Source organism: Trachinotus anak, unplaced genomic scaffold (assembly GCF_046630095.1).
Source record: "Trachinotus anak isolate AG129_WGS33_773 ecotype Australia unplaced genomic scaffold, CSIRO_AGI_Tana_v1 ptg000008l, whole genome shotgun sequence".
NCBI lineage: Eukaryota > Metazoa > Chordata > Actinopteri > Carangiformes > Carangidae > Trachinotus > Trachinotus anak.
In genome coordinates, this window is record NW_027273859.1 from 12,830,719 (window position 1) to 12,849,971 (window position 19,253).

Here is a 19,253-nt window from a genome sequence, read left to right on the forward strand (position 1 = left end):
CAGCAGCATTGCCAGGGAAAACTGTAACACATACAGGAGAAAGATATGACCCACGCTAAACACTCAAATCTCACCAATCATGAGTTTCTGAGAACATAAAAAGCTCTTTGAAAAGGTAAAGAGGTGCCAACTCTCCTGCCTGCCCAGAAATGAATGAGTGCCCAGTTAGCAAGATTAAGCTTTATGAGTGTGAATTTTGATGGGATTTTGGTGGCATGGAAGTAACACTGGAATGATTTTGTATGACTATTATGAATTTATTCAAGGAGTCAAAACATCCATTGGGTGAAAATTATACTTTGAATGAGAATATTAACAATTTTATGGCATGCTAATGGTGCTTTCTGAATGACTGATCAGTGCAGGCACAGTAGATACAGTGTCAACAGGTAGAGCTGGAAAGGGTCGAAGATGGTGTGGAATTCTACCCTTTGTTGAAATCATGTGTGGTCTCTGTACAAGTTACACAGTGAGCTCGTTTTTGCAGGATGTGTTGCTGGAAACTCTTGTTGCTGGAACTGAGAGAGTTGTGAAAACAAAATTTTGGTGGCAGATTATACGTGACTGCAAATATTTGATGTATTCAGGTTGCAGAGTTTGAATATTTGTGTACATTATGGAACAGCAGTGAAAGTTCTACAATATATGTAATGCACACTGAATTCATAAACACAATGGGGGTGGGAAGATGTTTTTTTTAACTAAAGTGTGTGTCACTGGTCTGTGTGTAGTGTATTTTAGTGTGATGAAAGCAACCACAGCAAAGGTGTGAAGGCACTCTCACCTGTCTCAAGCCGGAAGCATGGGAAACCTGCACACTGTCATATACACTCACACGCACACACACACACACACACACACACACACACACATTTATACACAGATGCCTATACACACTGTGGCATGTGTCACGGAAAACAGATGTGCGAGGAACAGCGCTGCATCAATTATCCCACCAACTTCACTCGGTAAATTAGAAAGGGATAATTATGTCGTACTTATTTTTCTACCGTGTCTATCTTTTTCACTTTTTCGTTTTTGGCATGGATAGTGGCAGTTGTCATGGAGTGCATGTAAAATCATCTGTGCAGGTACAAAATGTCTAATCTATGCTTTTCCTGTTGGGATTAGCAAAGGATGCTGTGGTACGGCTGTCAAAAAGTATTAGGGAGGAAAAAAGAGGAACAGCAGCAATATGGGACACCTTCAACTTTACAGCTAGACCAAATTCATATCTATATATATATATATATATATATATATATATATAGTGTGTGTGTGTGTGTGTGTATACATAAAAAAGTTGTAAAAAAAAATACTGGGTTTTATTTTCAGTGTACAGCGGAGGAACTACTGAACAAAACACTGTTGGAATGTCATGTTAATGATAATTATTATTATATAAACTGAAGTGATAAATACACAAGTAACCCTCTTTTCACATACATTTTCTGTATATGATTTGCTAATATCTAAAACATAAATTTGTACTAGCTTTATCTGCTCTTCCTCAGTAAACCCACATGCATTTACTTCACCGCCGAGATGGTAATTACAATCACACTAAATAGGCTTGAACCGTATCAAAAATTAATTAATATCAAATTTATTTGGGTTATCCATTGCTGAAACACATGGTTTTTGCATGCTAATGCCACATATTTTGAAACATTTCTGCAATTCAATTACTTGGGAATATCATTAAAGGCAACAAATTTACAGTTTAATTTGTGTGGTCTATTTAAGTCGCTCCAGAGCTACAGAATCCCCTTCCTCAGTAAGTGGATTAATTAATTTGAATCAATAAAGTCTCTTAGTCGGGTTGCACCACTCCCCCAAAAAATAACTAACTCCACACAAAGCCTTATCAGCAGCAGTGGAGGTCCAAGCCCTTGCTTTTCAGCTCAAGAAGGAAGTTTTGCTGAGACAATTACTGGCAGATGACTTTCAGCTTTTTAAATTTGTGCAGTATGATAATTTGTTTGTGCTTTTTTTGTTTTGTTTGTGTTTGTGTTTGTTTTTTCACATACAGTATTTAGTATCAAAATGCTAGTACGCTAAGAAATGCGCCTCCATATTATTTTTAATGTCATCATCCAAAAATTACCAAAATATCTAAGAGATCAATAGAAAGAAAAAAAAAATACAAGTTAGTTCAGGTTATTAATATTAATATTATTATATGGTGAATTTTTTTACAAACAATGTAACAAATTATAGTCATGTAACTGATAGCGTCCCTCTTTATCTTCAAGAATCTTCTGAAGACTCTTCTCTTCGTGAGCACTTCCTCTTCTAACACCTCTAGCACCCTAACATGACAAACTCACACTTACTGTGCACTTCTTTACCTGATCTCTATTAAAGACAGATTCAATAGGTACTGCCTACTCCAAATTCTCCGACTCTACTCAAGCTTGAGTGCTGTATCTTACTTGTAAGTCACTCTGGATAAAAGTGTCTGCCAAATATAAATGTAAATGTAATAACCTCATAGCATTCATTGTGGGGAATGCACATTTTGTACAGACTTCCCTTTATTTAGTGATCAGTGAGTTGATCAGCATCTGTGGCTGTAGGATATTAGCAGCTCTTCCATACTTGAATTTCATTATATTGTACATGCTGTAATTTAACTATGTAAGCATTGTGCATCACTGACATTTCAAATATCCAGCACAGCAGATGTGATGTGATTTTGGAATATGGACAGAAAACCACATTAACCCTATGTTTGTAGCATGTTTTAGCACCACACCAAGAAAAGACAGCAAGTGGAGTCTGATTGGGCCGAGGATATCTTGTTATCACGCTAACTAAAATACAAGACAAGAAGTGCTAGAAGTATTAGCAATTAAGATGGATGGAGACAGCTCATGGTGAGTAAAAGAATTACATATTATTACGTTTCGTCCATCTTAAATTTCTCTGATGGAGCAGATATGCTCCTATTTTAATCAATTCCAGCTATCTACATAGGCAGCATAACAGCTCGCATTTTACTTGCTCTATATGCGCATAAGCGCAAGCCACAGCATATTCTAATATACTGGACTCTACAAAGTGGCCAGTGATAAACTTCTAGACTTCAGACTCAGACACAGCTTTTGTTGAGCTTTAAATGTTTTCAATATGCAGATGAAACTACAATTCAGTACAGTATAGATTGTAAATAAAAATGAAAGTAGCCTCTGAAATGTCAGCCGTAGGTTTCTGAAGAACGGTTTTGAAGATCAGAGGTGGCAGCTCTGCCGTCGCCATCTTGGTAGTGTCTGACTCTGCTGACCTCCCAGCTAATCCAAAAATGGGCAAAGAAGAGGGGCGTGTGTGGTGCCGAGGCTTCGGTGTAGGCATATGCTCACCCACCTGTCACTCAAAGCAGCATGCCTTCAATTATTAAAAATTCACCCCACATACAGTTGTCATGAAGAGGGAAATTACCAATAAAGGCTAAAACCAGGCTGTAAACATTTTCACTTCTGCTGTAATGTTGGGCATTTTAAAGTGGGAGTCTATTGACCTCGCTTTTGGAGCCAGCCTCAAATGGCAATTCAAAAAACAGTTTTTGGTACCTTCCATGCTGGCTTCATTTTTCAGCCTTGGAGGTTGCATTGTTAGGTTGTAACATCGAACTCCACCCACTTCCAACTTTACCCAATTCTGCAAAGCTACATGGATGGAGGAGCTTGCAATGAATGGAGGGAGTGGCAAATCTCAATTGTTCCTTTAAAAATAACACTGACTTAGCTGAAAACTCTATAAAAGTAAAGTGAAAATCCACAACCCAAACACAATTACATGCCACTGATGATCAAATTTAAGACAGCAGTATGTTTGGGGATGGTAAACCAGGTCATGCAAAAATTTTAAAAGTTCTGTTAACCTGCCAATTGCTTCACGTCTTTGTGGATGCAAACCTGACATTTTTCCTCTTCACACACTAAACTAAAAGTGACATGGTTTTCGCACTTGTTACTGATGGCTTCAATGAACAAGCTAGTCAAAGACATGTCTTTACATTTTGGGCTTTCTTTTCTTACATTCTGAGGGAAGGAATGGAAGTGGACAGAGCCACTGCCTGCTCTAAAAAAAAGCTGTTTTGAAAATCTGTTCACATTACTGAAACATTAAACTTTTAGCTTGGCTGGGAATTAGAACATTATTTTGATACTGAGTTGAACAGCAAATTAATCTTAAGAATATATGGATTAAAAAAAAAAAGAAAACACCACTTGACAGGTTTTGTGCTAAACAGCAGGAGACTGAGTTGCTCGATGAGTCACTATGACTACCCTGCAATGTAAAATTCACGTAAAGAACAATATTCAGCCTCCACATGTCAGTGTTAAACATTGGTTTTGCTGTTTTGGTGTCATTTTACATTATTGGAAAAGCATAAAAGTGCTGCGCTACGCCTTAACACATAAAACAGCTCCACTGGATTACTTCACATTTCTGTGTGCTGCCTTAAACTTGTAAAGGAGATCATTCATGGTACATTTGATTCCTACTTTCAATTAAGGATTTAGTACAGCTGTCTTTAAATATAAAGATTATATTGTGTGATCTGTGTCGACTTTCTCCTCTGGTTTCTAAGAGAAAAGCCCAGTTTAGTTTTGATACACACAGGAGAGTGAGTCTGAAAATAGTGTTGACAGATTGACTCTTATTCATTGCCAGTCGAGGGTGTTTTTAACAGTGTGAGAACAAAATGTTCATCAGTGCACTGATGTGTATTTTTTTCAATAGACAGGTAACAACATCATCTAACATCCGCACATGCATATACACAGCACGTATGTATCAGTGCCTACATTATGTCTGTTTTTCCCTCCCTCTCACTCCCTCTCGTGCTCTTTCCTTCAGCCGTGAGGAATCTGATGCAGAGGTGTTGCATTTCTGTTTGTGCAAGTGTCTGTCAGTAGTCCAGTTGGGAAAATCTGCACAGCTACACTTGTCCTCAAACAGAAAGCTGTTCAACATGGAAAGCTTATGACAGGAAGCATTATTTATCAGATAACCAGAGCTTGCATGTGTACTGGATCTGAGGACAGGAGTAAATGTGGGAAGTTTTGATGAGGGTGAGAACATTGAAGTGATAGGCTTTGTGCGAAATAGCCCCAGGCAGTGTTTGTCTTTCTCTCTCCATTTCTCTTTCATTGGCTACAGATGCATTGTATACAGCTGTTGAATGTTTGTTACTATTTCCATTTACTCATTCCTATTCTGCCTTTTATTTTTGAGCCAAAGGTAAAGATATCCTCGGTTGTTTTGTTTACTTTGCAACCAAAACACAGACCTTGGCAAAATTATACTTGTCACTCAGCAATATCAAACTGCCTGTGAGAAATGAGGAATGACACTAAATATAAGAAGGAGCATTGGTTTAAACTACTCTAAACAGATGGCTACAAAAGAAGGGCTGTTTTCGTATGGGGAGACCACACGTTTGCCTTATTAAATTGTCACATATGTGTTGTATCCTGCTCCTTGGAATCTCATCAAAGTCACAAGGAAATGGAGTTCAGAGAGAAAAAATGAAAGCTGTATGAGTATCAGTGAATGTCCTCGACTTTCAGGAGGATACACAGACCCCACTGAATAATGATGATAAAAATGTTTACAAGAAACAGATATTTGTTGTCAATTGCTGCAGCTACAGTGGCTCTGATGTCTAGTATTGAGGGTACATCAGCCAAATGATAAGTATCTTGAAGAATAATATCCTCTATTACAAACTAGTTAATTGCAAAAAAGAATTATAAAATTCTAAGTTATGAACATGCTATTGCCAACAAGTTATTATTTATTCTGTTTGATTCGGCTGTACATGTTTACATGCAGTGTACGGCTTTTCACTGTCAAATCTTATTATAAAGGCATGAGAGTGTTGTGTGATTATTTTGTCAGGATTTATGTCTGGTATACATTTTGACACATGGATACAGCACAGTATATTTGCTTGCTTACTTAATTTTCGCTTGCTTCTGAATGTAATGTAAATAGTGTCTTGCTCTTTAGGGTGTAGAACATTTGAATGAAAGATTAATTAATCAATTCAGTTATAAGTATACAAGCAGGATACAACCAACACACCATTTGTTCATCCTGATGCAAGAGCATGTAGTCAGAATTTTAAGGCTGCAGTGAACATTTAAAGTGGAGCTGTAACTGCTCGAAGAAAATAGAAACACAGTTGTACTGAGTTTTGTTTCTAATTCAGAGGGGATACTGGCTCAACAAATCTTACAGTACAGCATCTCAATCTTTTACACCTCATAAAAGCCTTCTACCTTCCTCCTCCAGTCATACTGTGTCAGTGTGTCTAAAGCTAAATGCAGCAGATGTTCTAAGGAACACAATGATGTCTTCACTGTATCCAGAAAAATAAAAAATAATAATGAGCAGCAAAGCTGTACCTGTAAAGAAAAAATTTGATCATACTTTCTTTTGGCTTTCAAAAAGTTTTATCGAAGGTTACTGCACCTGCAATGTGCAGGTATGTATATTATTTAACACATATTTGCGTTCATTCCATAGGAATGAAAGCTTTCGTCTATTTCTCCATTAACACTTTTAGAGCAGATGAATGTGTCTCGATGTGTCTTTGCTCTGACTCACTCTGAGAGCTGATGGATTGGATCAGGTGTTTGAGCCAAAACCAAGGACACATGTTCCATTTTAAAAGATTTCTTAGATCTAGTCTAATGAGTCTGAAACCACAAGCCAAAGCTGTTTGATTTGCCAGCAGAACTGAAGCATCACATTTGTTAAAAACAAGCTGCATTAACTAATCAGTCTATGTGTGTGTGTGTCTTTGACCAATCTTTGAAAATTACTGTGGCAGTGATTGCCACTGATCTCTTATTTCTGTCCTTGGAGAAGCATTTAAAATCTTATTTACATTGTCATTGCCAGGCAATCACACTGATTACATTTTCATCCATCCTAATGATGCTTATGAAAGTTTAACTTTTTGCAGGTAACTGTTACAGATTCAGTCCTAGCTTATTTGTTCTATCTCTCTATTTGCTTGTGAATATACACCACTGATGTCTCGAGAACCAACATTTTGGTGCCAAGTTGAGACCAAAATTCCAAAAATGTGAGACTATTTCTACGGTTTTTCTACTGCATTGAAGGTACTGAATGTTCCATAGCTATCATAGTACTGGAGATGTGATTCTGACAAAGGCAGTATAATAACCCTACAAGCGATCTAGTCTGGCATCAAACTTGAAGACAAGAAGAAGGCAGGCACTGTACGTAGAAACAGCGATACACAGAATGGCAGCAGCAAGTGCAGTGTACAGCAACGCAACTTGTGGTCGTACGCCCCCACCACTAAGAATAGATTCAGATTACATCCCTGTTTATCCAGTCATATAAAATACTAACCATTTGTGTGAAATTATGTGAAATTGTTGTGTTAAATCTTGAGTAATGGCTAAAAAGTGTTTTGTGAGGTCACACTAACCTTGACATTTGACCTTTGACGACCAAAATCTAATCACTTCATCCTTGAGTCTGCGTGTACCAAATTTGAAGTGCTGTCAAGATATTGTGTCCCTGAGAATGGGACCAATGGATTTTTCTGTTTCTTGCTGTGGTATTGAATTTGGTATCAAGAAGTGTGGATATTCATTGGTATTGGTACTGCCTACCAAATTTCTGGAATCTTGACAGCTCTAATATGCAAATATACAGTACAGTAAATTTGAATATTATTGAAAATGAGAAAATATGACTTAAGCATATTTAGTCATGCAGCATTTTTTAAAATTGATTTCAGGTCCAGAAATAAAAAAGAAAGAAAGATGTACCTAACACCATTCACTGTCCTTTTAGGTGTTTTTTTCAGTAAGGAGAGTGGTGGACAGTTGGCCACTTTAGCCTAAAATACTGTAATGGGTGACGACTCAGGCTTATACTGGCACTCAACATCCATCTACTCAGAACTCCCAGAATCTAAGCTCAACCAAGAGTTGCCCTTTAAAACTGCTTTTACCCCTTACTGTTTCTACACAAAGGTACTAAGACTTGTGAAATAACAGAAAATCAATACAGAGTGAGTTCTGAGAGCATACTGTAAGTAATCACTCAGTAGTTCATAGATCAGAATAACTCATCAACCTGTGAAATGTTAAACCACTGTTAAACCTAGTAAGAATTTGGTCGTGGTAATCACTTTTGGTGCAACTTGATAAAATACAATTTTTTTCATCCTGATCTTGTATTTCTACTTTTATTGTAAAATGAAATACGTGGTTGTTAGCAGACAGAAAACAACCCATAATAATAGCAAAAATCCAGCCGGATGTGATCATAATCCCCCAGCAGTGCCAGGGCATATGGAAGATCCAGAGACATAGCTCTCCATCTTGGTAGATCCATCTGTCAGTCTTTGCCAGTGCTTTGCTGCTTTCTGTGGTACATTTGACAGCCCCTCGCCTCAGCTAGATTAGCAAATTATACAAATGTAAGAGTGGAAAGGTGTAATTGAGGATGGCAAAAGGGCTGATTGGGAGACATTTAAATGATTCTTCTCCAGTGTTCAACATGGAGGGCGTGTGGCAGAGACCACAGAGAGAAACACTTTGAAATGATTACTGCTCCTGACAGGTAGATGACAAGTTTTACTGTCTTTCACTCTTTCTGTGAACCTATGCATACAGTGTCAGCAAATGTATGCATATGTGTGCTCGCTGTGTATGGGTCTGTGTGCTCTGTATGAGCTTGAATGTGTATTGTGTAAATGCTTCAGTGTGTCTTTGCCTGCGTGCGTTTATCAGGATGTGTGAATGTATGGCTGGTAGGCATGAATATAAGCCCTGTGGAGTTCCTTCCTCAGAGCCGCCACAAAGCAGGGAAGATTTACATCAGACAGATTACAGCACTACCACAATGACAGCATCTAATGGAAGAAACAAGACACCTTTTAATGAACACGCTAATTTAAGAAATATCACACTGTGCTCTGAAGTATAAATCAGAAATATAAATATAAATCAGACGAAGATACAGCAGTGCAGGGAAGACATGGCCCGACATGGAGGGATGTCCCACCTTATTTAGTTGTATTCAGTACAAGATTGTGTCTAATGATGTCCTTCGGATAAAGTGTTTTCCTTACAGATTATTACTTTTTAAAAGAAAAAAAACTATTCTTATACATACATTGCCAAACCATTGTATAGTCATAAAGTATATGACTATACAATGGTTAGGCATGAGTAAAAACCCAGTTTCCACTTAATCAAGAAAACTCACCAACACTAAAGGGTAGTGGGTGTTTTTTTTTTTTTTTTTCAGCAATTTCAGCATTGACTTCCTTAAAATTCTTTGTGTTTTTTAACTAAGTTATGACTTTCAGTCCGTTGCATGCGTGGCAGTCATACAGTATATGCCACAATGAAACAACTGACATATCACTTTTTCCCCTCAGAGTTGTGTTCTGTCATCTTAAATGCAGTTGACAGAAGAGCCAGGCAACACCCTAAACCTCTGGCCTGAGACTTTGTTTTCCCTGGGCACCAAAGTACTGTACTCCCTCAGGCTTTGGTCTGCTGTGAGCTGCAGGCTGTGGCTGTTTCACTGTACTTTCTCATGTCATACATTTGACATAAGCTAGTGTTACACTCATTTGTCATCATTATCTCAAAGGGCGTAGCGAAGTGCGGTTCTACCTGAGCCTGATATCACTGCACTTACAACAAATACTGACAATAGCTCCTTGAAATTTACATTACTGTGAATGCTGCAAGGTGTGTGCAAGACCGAAACTACAATTTTACCATAGCTCATTCTGATTCAAATGCCAATGAAAATACAATTTGAATTTGCCTACCCACTCCTAACAGTTTGACAAAAAGTCATATATACCCTTCAATGCACAAGCCTGACATAACTTACTAGACTCCACGGTACCACGCTGTACTAATGACACCAAATCTACCCATACATATTTTGTCAAGTGACATCAGTAAATATCTAAGATATTCTTTTCAGATTGAAGTGCAGACATTTTTTTAAACATTTTATTCCATTTGAGCTGTGACATGTCAATAAAAAAAGCAATGTATCCAAATAAATACAGAGGAAAAAAATAAAAAGCTTGGCTGTTGATGGTGATACATTAATCAGATGTTTACTAACTCAGCCATTAAATGAGCAGTGAAAATGATATATCAGTTTTAGAAAACATGGAAATAACAGGTTGGAAAACTTGAAAGAGTGTGAATTTCCAGAAAGATGTGTAATAAGGAGAAATAAAGAGCAAGACAGCAAATGATTTCCTCTTAGAGGATGTCAATAACCCGTGAAGCAGGATAACATAATACAAACAGATATCACCAGTGATTTTGTGTCTCCTCACTCTGCTCATGTAAATGTAAATGTTTTTACCACTGCTTAAACAAAAAATATACTCAATTTTCCCCAAACTATACAAAAAGGGTGAAACAAAAATGACATTTGATGAAGCTAAATGTTAACTGTTGACAAAAGATTTGTTATTTTTGTCAGTACATGTAAAGACATGAGATGTTCTCAGATAGAAGTGTTGTCTGTCAATAATTGTGAAAAGAACATTAATCTCTCATCCTAAAATGCTAAAACATAGATTAATTCAAGAGAGTGAGATTTTCCATAGATTTTGTTTTACTGTCTTATTCATATTTCAATAACCTATAGGGGATGTTTACATAAAAAAAAATGCAATTTATGTTAAGTGTAGTCAAATGCAATAACGCCACAAACATATCTGGTGATAGTCGTAATGCTGTGATTCATCAAGCTAAGGATGAACTCCTTACGCGTCGATGCTAAATATAGCCTTACTTTGAATAATACACTAATAGGCAATTTCTGGCTTGGCATGCTTTCAAAGGAAGTCAGGATCATATACTGAGTTAATATGGTATTATTGAACATGTTACACTGTGTAGTTAAGTTGGGTTCAAATGGCATCACAAGTTTATCACTGTCTCAGTTCCTATTGGTTTTCAAGTCAAAACATCTGCCATGGAGGTTTACTCAGGGGTGAAAGCACTCAAAGAGCAATGTGAGGAGAAAATGAGAGTTAAAGCATTGAGATTTAATTGAATGATGTGGTTGTGCTTTATCCAACGTCAATTATTAAAACTTGAAGCGTGAATATTAATCAAGTGCTCATTTTTGAGATTGCGAGTTTAGTCCAATCTACTTGTGAAAGCTTATGAAATGTGGTTAATCAAGAAGTCATCCTATTTTTGCCCTTTCTTACTCTTTTGCTAATATCTTTGACGTTTCCCCTAAATTGCAGATATGGGGCTGACGTTTCAATTGGACCGCCCGTCACTTTAAAGATGGCGCCTTAGGCCATAGTTTGAATCACAGTATGCACAGTTCAGAAAGCACCGTATAATACATTTTTTTATTTTATTTTTTTATTATATTTCTATGTAGCATATATACATCATATTGGCTAAGAAAAGAGTCACTGTGCACTCCCTGGAAACAGAGAGATAGAAACATGAGAGGGATTCATATGGAAGTTAAGGCGAACACAGAGCAGTGAGTGCAAGGCTAAGTGCTTTGCTTTGTTACCATGGTCACCTGAAAATGCTTTCTGTTTTTCTGTAGCACAAGAGAGGATGAACAGAGGACAGAGAAGACAGGGAAACAGAAGGAAAAATATGTTTGTTAGACCAGAATGCTATTTGATTTATTTCAAGATTACAGGGATTATGTATGAAGATATATTAATTCATTTCTCTTTTTAGGTTTTGAGTAAATTCTGCATCTGAAAGATCATATTATATCTTTATCTATTTCATAGTCATTCAATTAAATATGCATAGTGTGTGTGATTTATATTCTGAATGCCTGATATTAGTCACAGGACTTACATTTATTTCCTGTACAACTGTCCTTTAGGAAAAATGTCAGACTGGGCTTACAGAAGAAACAGTGTGGGATAAAGAGTTAGCCATGGCACCAGTCATAATCCACCCTTCAAAAGAGCCAGATGGAGAGGGTAAGGTTTCAGTCAAAATATTGTTTTTGGATTGAGGTGTGTACGCGCTCTCTCACTCTCGCACTCTCTCAATCTCTCTATGTCCTTGTCTCTCTCAAACTTTCTCTCTTGTACTCTCCAGCTCTCTTTCAAACCCTCCTTCCTGCTGCGTTTTATCAGATCCTGTCACAGGGGGACTCTTATAAAACCAACAGAGCTCATCAGGACAGAGCTCCAGAGGCCCGGTTCGGTCAGCCCTCGTTAATCTACTGTGGTTCGGGCTGGGTTAAAGGCCTGGGCTGGCATTTATCAAGCATATCAGATCGGGAGTGCTCATTTAAAGTCAGCACTTCAAATCCTTTTCACTGAGAGTGATTCACAATGAAAATGATGGTTAAAGGGACCTTAGCAGTGGTCCTAAATCAGCAGTCTTACCCCGAGACGCTTGATAAACATACAGCCCCCGGGTTTGTGTCTGGGCTGGTGGGGCTGTGGGGCAGAAAGGTATGTGCTTAGTGGTGATTGTGCGCCGTGGCCTCCCCTCATTCTCCGAGGCCGAACACACACAGAGCGACCTTGTGTGGAGTAGAGGGCTGGGCAGACACGCTGAAGTCAGCTCACGCCATGCAGTGCACTGTAGGCAAAAGTAGAAACGATCCTCCTGGGTTACACACGCCACGGGTCACCGAAAATCAAACTTCTACAATGGTATATTGCATTATTATCATTTAAAAGAAACTTCGAAAACTCAGCTACACATGCATGCATTCTTAAAAGTGATTCTTATAATCATCAGCTCCAAGCCAGACTGTAGGGTTGCCCCAGTCTACTGTAGAGTTGTTATAAAAGCACTCATAAATCCACCCAAAGTTACATAAACCTGTCAGTGGGTTCATTACAATAATTACTTTAATTTTCTGTTGATGATTTAATGATAAAGCAACAGAAAAAAAGAGAGAAAATGAAACAGAGTGAAAGGAGTTTTCAGAGGAGACGCCATGCCACGTTTCCTGTTGAGCGCCTGTCACCTCGCAGCTGACAGAACACTTTGTGTTTCACCACTGGCATAGCCCACAGTGTAATGAACCACTGCAAGGACACACAGGTGCACCCTCCGTGACACACAGTAACATGCACAAGAACTCACATATGTAGATTAATGAGTGAATGCCATACTTACAGTGTAAATGCATGAACGCATATAAATACACGGGCTACACTAAATGCAATCCGAACAGTGAATATGAACTAGCTAGTCCTCGTCTGATTTGGACAGGATGAACTCTTAAAGTTTAACCTTTCTGGTTCTTACGGGTGACAGTGTGCTACAGACTGCCCTACTGCTCTGTGGTTTCCCCTTCATGACCCTGCCACACTCATACCCTGCCATAATAAAACAGCCAGGATTCAGCCCCCTGTCCCTCCACTTAGTCCACAGCTCCGAGAGCTAAAATGTTTTCAGAGGAAGTCTATGGCCAAAATATACAAGCCAGTAAATGAACCCAGCACAATGTGGCTGTCTGTACATGAAAATGCTTGTGTATTGTTCAGGCTCTGTGGTATTAAAAGCAATAACTCGGCTTTGTGGCTCCATCACAGATTATGTCACAATGTTAAAGTTACTTTGATCAAGACACTGAATCTCTCCCTCATCTGGGGTTTGTCATAATTAAATTAACTCCCAACAACATCCATCAACCACTCCCCACCCCCAACCAGAAAGATTACAGAATTCCTGTCAGTGAGGTCATCGCAAAAAAAGACTGGGCAGACACTAATGCCTCAATGTATAGGGGTACAGGTAGCCATGGTGACAGAAATTTCCAAAAATAAAGGCATTAGTTAATTACCTGTGCCCAGAAACATGTAAACAATACAACGAGATCAATACAAAATATATTTCACTGTCAGAAGAGTGTGAATACCTATCGTCAAGGGAACACCACTGTTTTATCTCCACCAATGGTGGATTTCCTCTTTTGGATGTATTCTGGGAAAATACCAATCTATATTCTACTCATCTTTCCTTCTCAACATTAGCAAATTGGTTGATTTAAGAAGGATATATAAAACACTAATTTGTCTGTATCATTCAGTGTTATTATCTGCATTAGATTTTGGCATCAGGTATAAGACCCTGACTGGAAAATACTTAAAATATAATTACATCTATGCCACCTCCACAAAACTCTGCTAATGTGCAAACAGTCACAGAGGATATTATGATTTAAGCTTGTTGATACTTACCTTCTACTGAATGTATCATTTAGAGGGAGAAATGGCTCACGAAACTTTTCTCCTGGATGGAGATGCATGATTTTTATCAGGTATTAAAGGAAAAAAATGACATTTCCTGAACATTGCAGTTCTTTGAAAAAACAAGACTGTAGGCGGATTTTAGTCATAGATATACTTAGTTAAATGAGCTTATAATTACCAAATTATAGGTGTATACCACTGCACCTGGTATTTTGACATTTGACAAGATGCTATCAATGCCAGTTAATCTCTTCCAGAGGATAATTTATTTATGATTCACATAGATTACGCTGATGCTGGTTATGAAAGGGGTAACATTATTTGTTACAGCAAAGTGTATTTCATATGTTTTGCAGCTGTGATACCCTAGGTCAACAAATTAGAGAAATAATAATGTTTAAATGAGCTCTTAATCTGGGATTGTCCGTAACACAAGTTTTAGAGATCTGGCCCATTTAATGTGGCATCTTTTCTGTCAAATGCTTACAGAGGTTAAAGAAACATTTAAAGTTTGTGTAAAGTATGAATATTTACTGTAGCTCCACCTGGAACAATTCTGCTTCAAAAGATCACGGTTAGTGAGAAGAATGTCATCCATACAGTTTGAAGTTAGGGATGTGTGAAGGGGGGAAAGGGGAGGGATGTCTTTTTTTGCCACTGTGAAGATGGCAGCATTCTTTGGGGGGCAATAATCCAGGGCATATATGCCAGTGCTGACAAAGGTCTGGGGTGTGTGTGTGTGTGTGTGAGAGAGAGAAGGGGGGTTGTCACCGATCCCTCAGAAGGCTAAATTTACCCAGGAGTGATGGGGGCAGGTGGATTCAGCTGGGACAGAGGGTTAGGGGTGGTGGTGGAGGGGGGTAGTTGGAAAGAACCAGACCTGGTTTCAGTTCAGACAGCGATCGGGGGCAAACACACAACCCAAATCGGGGGTTTCTATTCGAAGCCAGCTGGTCTGGCTTTATCACATGCAGGACATTTATTTTAGGTAGTTTGTTGGTACTTTGTGTTTTCTTTTTGTCAATTATCTCCTTTGTTTTAATTTCTTTCTTTCTTTTTTAAATTTTTGAACTCTTTGATTGAGCTGGGCCTCAGCTGGTGCTGCAGGGTGTAACTTCCTGGGGAAGCAGAGAAACGGCACGGGTGAGTTTTCACAGTTAACCTATTCCCTTCCTTTTTTCCCTCTCCCCTCAAACTCATTCTGTCAGTGGAAAACCTGTCTCCGTCAGGAGTTCAAACCACACTCTGCACAGTGGGTCATGACATGTTTAACAGATTAAGCCATAATTTTGATATTTGAGCTGCTCAGTTTGAACTGTTCTGAAATTTATTTTGAAGTCCTGACGCCTAATTGTGTCATTATTGCCTCGCTGGAGTTAGTGAATGATACCTTTGTCATGCAGCCAAAAACAGAAATGACTATACCACTCTGAAAAAGGCCAAAAGATACACTTAATTGGTGTTTACTCTGAGTTTTTCCTGCTCTTGACAAAGTAGAAAGACACCAGACAAGCTCTAACACTGCTGAAGGAGGAGTCAGGTCCCAGCTGTTGCCAATCACCTCTGTGGAGCACTTGGGGAATAGCTGATTGAGGCTCCTGGAACTGTGTGTGTTTAAGTTTTTAAAGTCTACATTTTATTTCTCCGAGGCAAGACAAATGGTTTAAGTCGCTACAGTGGAACTTTATAGTGTGTTGTTTCTCTGTTTCTAATTCTTCACAGTCAGTTTAGGTTACTGGTACTTTTAAGGGTAATTGCTTAGAACATCTCATTGCACAATCTGGAATTATCAGCGAGAAAAAAAGAGCATGGCTTTAACATGCTGTTTGCTTTAGAAATGACTCATTCCCTCAAGGTAGCTACCTTAGTGGCAAATACACACTTCTTTAGCAGTATTTGTCGCGCAGTTCAGTGTTTAAGACATATTGGGCAAACTTTTGAAACAAAGGAGAAACTTTTGTCATGTTAAATGAACAAAGAAGGGTTCGCAGAAGACCTAAGAACTAAGGTCTCTACTGTAGGGAACTTGTCCCAAAAACAGCCTAATGGAATTTCAGACTAAGACTTTCAGGCTTTGTTCGGTTTTAATGAGTGGTGAATGACTCTGTTGGATATTTTCCTCCAACATTTAACTGTAGTTTTTGGATAAAATAAGAGAAGTATTATTCCTGAATTTGATATCCTTATACTCTTTACTTTGCCGTTTTTTCTTCTGATTTTATATTGCATCCCATATATTTATTATACAATATGCCCCCCCAACTATAATTAACAGTGTTGATCAAAAAGAAAACAGCCTTTCTGACACAAATAAAATTGTAACAAACCAAATCAGAGGAAATAAACAGATTGAAATATATATATATATAGATATAAGTAGACAGACTCATGTCCCTTATTTTACACCTGGGGAGAGTTACTGTCCACTTGCTATTAGCCCAAAGAGGCAGAACCTGGGAAACTCTGACCCAGTTTACAGGAACCGCTCAGTCCTCACTTATTAGCTTTTCTGCCCCTGAATTCCACGGCTTTGATGGTCAGTGGAGTTGAGGAAATGCGTTGTTTTCTTTCTCTGTAGGGTGGAGAGCACTCTTACGCAGTTGCCTCTCTGCCTTTGAAATTCACCTCATCCTGTCATTTCACCTTTACTCTGTGCTATTAGTTTCATTGTTGCTGTTCTTTATGCAGTATGAATTGGGCAGGATGCTTGTTTATCTTCACTGATAATGTCTTAGATGTGGACATAGATGAAATCAACTTTTATTCATGGTTAGGATACGCAGACATTTCAAAATAAAGTACAAAAGCTTGTTCAGTTTTTAGTAAAATGTAATTCAATGCAGATATGCTTTTTTGGTTTCTTTTAAATTAATAGTAAGGTTAAGATACAGCATAGAAGTAATTTGCTGTTTTTTTTTTTTTCTGTAACAGCCGCTGACAGAAAAACAGCAGTACTTAGGGTAGTTAGTTTCCATGGTTATTTGGTGGGCACCACTCATCCAGATGCTCTTGAGTTACCAAAGATGTTACTGTAGAAAGAGCATTTCATTTTTAAAACAAATTATCACTGAACCAAGACCTATTACACATATGGAAGCAGTTTCAATTGCGATGGCATGTAAAGCAAAAGTATCTTTGTTCCACTGTAATGGCTTACAGTAAAGGCATTGTAATTTTGCTCTTATTTTTCCTTTTCATTCTCTTCTACCATCTTTATTATTTAATTTTGGATGATTTCCAGCAGCAGTCTGGCCTCCTGTCTGAAAACTCTCTTTCCATCTACCCCCCTGAGCACTGTTGAGGCCAGAAAACAGTATGACGCTCCGCCGCCACTATACAACGCCTGAGCGCCGGGGCCGCCTAAATCTACAAAACACGAGTGCTGGCGCGAGGCAGCTCTTTTGATCTGCAGCTAATCTCAGTTGCCTGCCTCCCCTCTGATCATGTCTGAATAAGAATGAGTCGGGGTGATCCTGCAGGCACAAAGAGCTTTAGACGCTGCCGCTCGTCTGCTGAGCTCCACCGTGTAACACAGGCCTGCGCCTATGGTCGCTAGGCCTCGCTATCAAACATCAGAGCTGGGGAACCCTCATTTAGACACACATTATATTCCGCTCCACTTGCTTTTCTTCACAGTGAGATGTTATCAGCTGCTTGTTGAGAGTGTGGGAGAAGTTGCACAGCCATGCTGAGTGATCTTTAATTGTCAAGGGAATTGGCTGAGGTCAACAGCTGCAGGAGGGACTTCTGCTGTGTAATGGTTACTATGGGAATTGGAAACAGTGATGACTGTAGGCTTTTGTGCTACAGCTTAATGTATGAACATACAGGTTGGGCCCCTGTCACTCAAACATGCTCAGTATTATCAGTAAAATGGTGATAAAAAGCATAAAATAATAAAGTAGTGGATAGTACAATTAAAAAAACAAAAACTGTGATCTTGTCTTGTTGATGCTACTTCTCAGCCTAGACAGATCTTTGTGTTATCTAATCCCTGATCTGAAATCAATGAGCTCCCATTACTGGTCGGGAATAAAAGCATATTTTACACAGACATTAGAATTTTTGCAATGACTTTAGTCTGTTATAGTCTGAAATCCCCCTTTCACCTTCACAACGAATGGACCTGGCAGTTATTTATGACATGATCAATCGGCCGATTCTTTTCAACAGCTGCAAGAGGATGTGATATCAAAATTATATCAATTACATATTTTAAAAGGCTGGATCTGTAGCAGGATAACATTGTTTGTCAGTGCCTTTGTAATTGCACATTATACAACATATTCCTGTGACTTTTTTTTAATCGGACACCATTATGGTTAAGTTTTGGTTAGGTTTAGTCACAAAACCTACTTGGTTAAAGTTATGGAAAGATGGTGGTTTGAGTTTATATAAAGAACTATTGCCTAAGTTTAGGGAACGATCATGGTCATGGTTAGAAGAAACCAGTGTTAACAGTTATAGGAAACAGGAAACAAATAACGGTCTCCTATGTTAAAGTCACATGTTACGCTACCATTCCTCCCAAATCAACAACTGTCTTAATTCACACAGTCACAAGAAGTCCAAGAGGTTTTTCTGGTGAGAAATATATATATATAAATATGTAACTATGAACCAAACTTGGCTAGTTTATGTCATTTGTATCATTTAAACTTCCGCATGTTGATCATGGGACTTGCTCAAATTCAGGATCTATTCTTTTGCTGCATATTTAACACTAATAACATTACAGACTCAGCTTTAGCACCACTTCAGGAAACACCAGTGGGCACCACTCAAATAGAGACAAAAAAAAGTAACATTGGCATCTCCTCTTTATGGGCACAATTAGAGAAAGGGCAGCGAGAACAATGAAATAACTGTGCCTATGTTGGAGCAGTTCATAGGGAATTACTTTCCAACCATTCAAAAAGAGGAAAAATCATTAGCAGAAACTGAGTTGCTTTTTTTCTCCTCACATGAAGCATTCTAGTAGAGACAAAGAGAACTTTGA

At 38.4% G+C, this 19,253-nt stretch overlaps 1 protein-coding gene across 3 annotated transcripts in view; it reads left to right on the top strand.

The window, feature by feature from the left end:
• The first annotated feature begins 15,116 nt into the window (after nucleotides 1–15,116).
• mef2cb (myocyte enhancer factor 2cb) overlaps nucleotides 15,117–19,253 on the top strand; it is a 71,127-nt gene continuing 66,990 nt past the window's right edge. The window contains exons 1-2 of one of the 3 annotated variants that reach the window (XM_071482687.1): nucleotides 15,117–15,242; nucleotides 15,350–15,397. The gene's annotated coding sequence lies outside the window, so the exon portion shown is untranslated. Of the gene's footprint in view, nucleotides 15,398–19,253 lie in introns of all 3 variants that reach the window. The other 2 variants (XM_071482683.1, XM_071482685.1) reach the window with 2 other exon arrangements.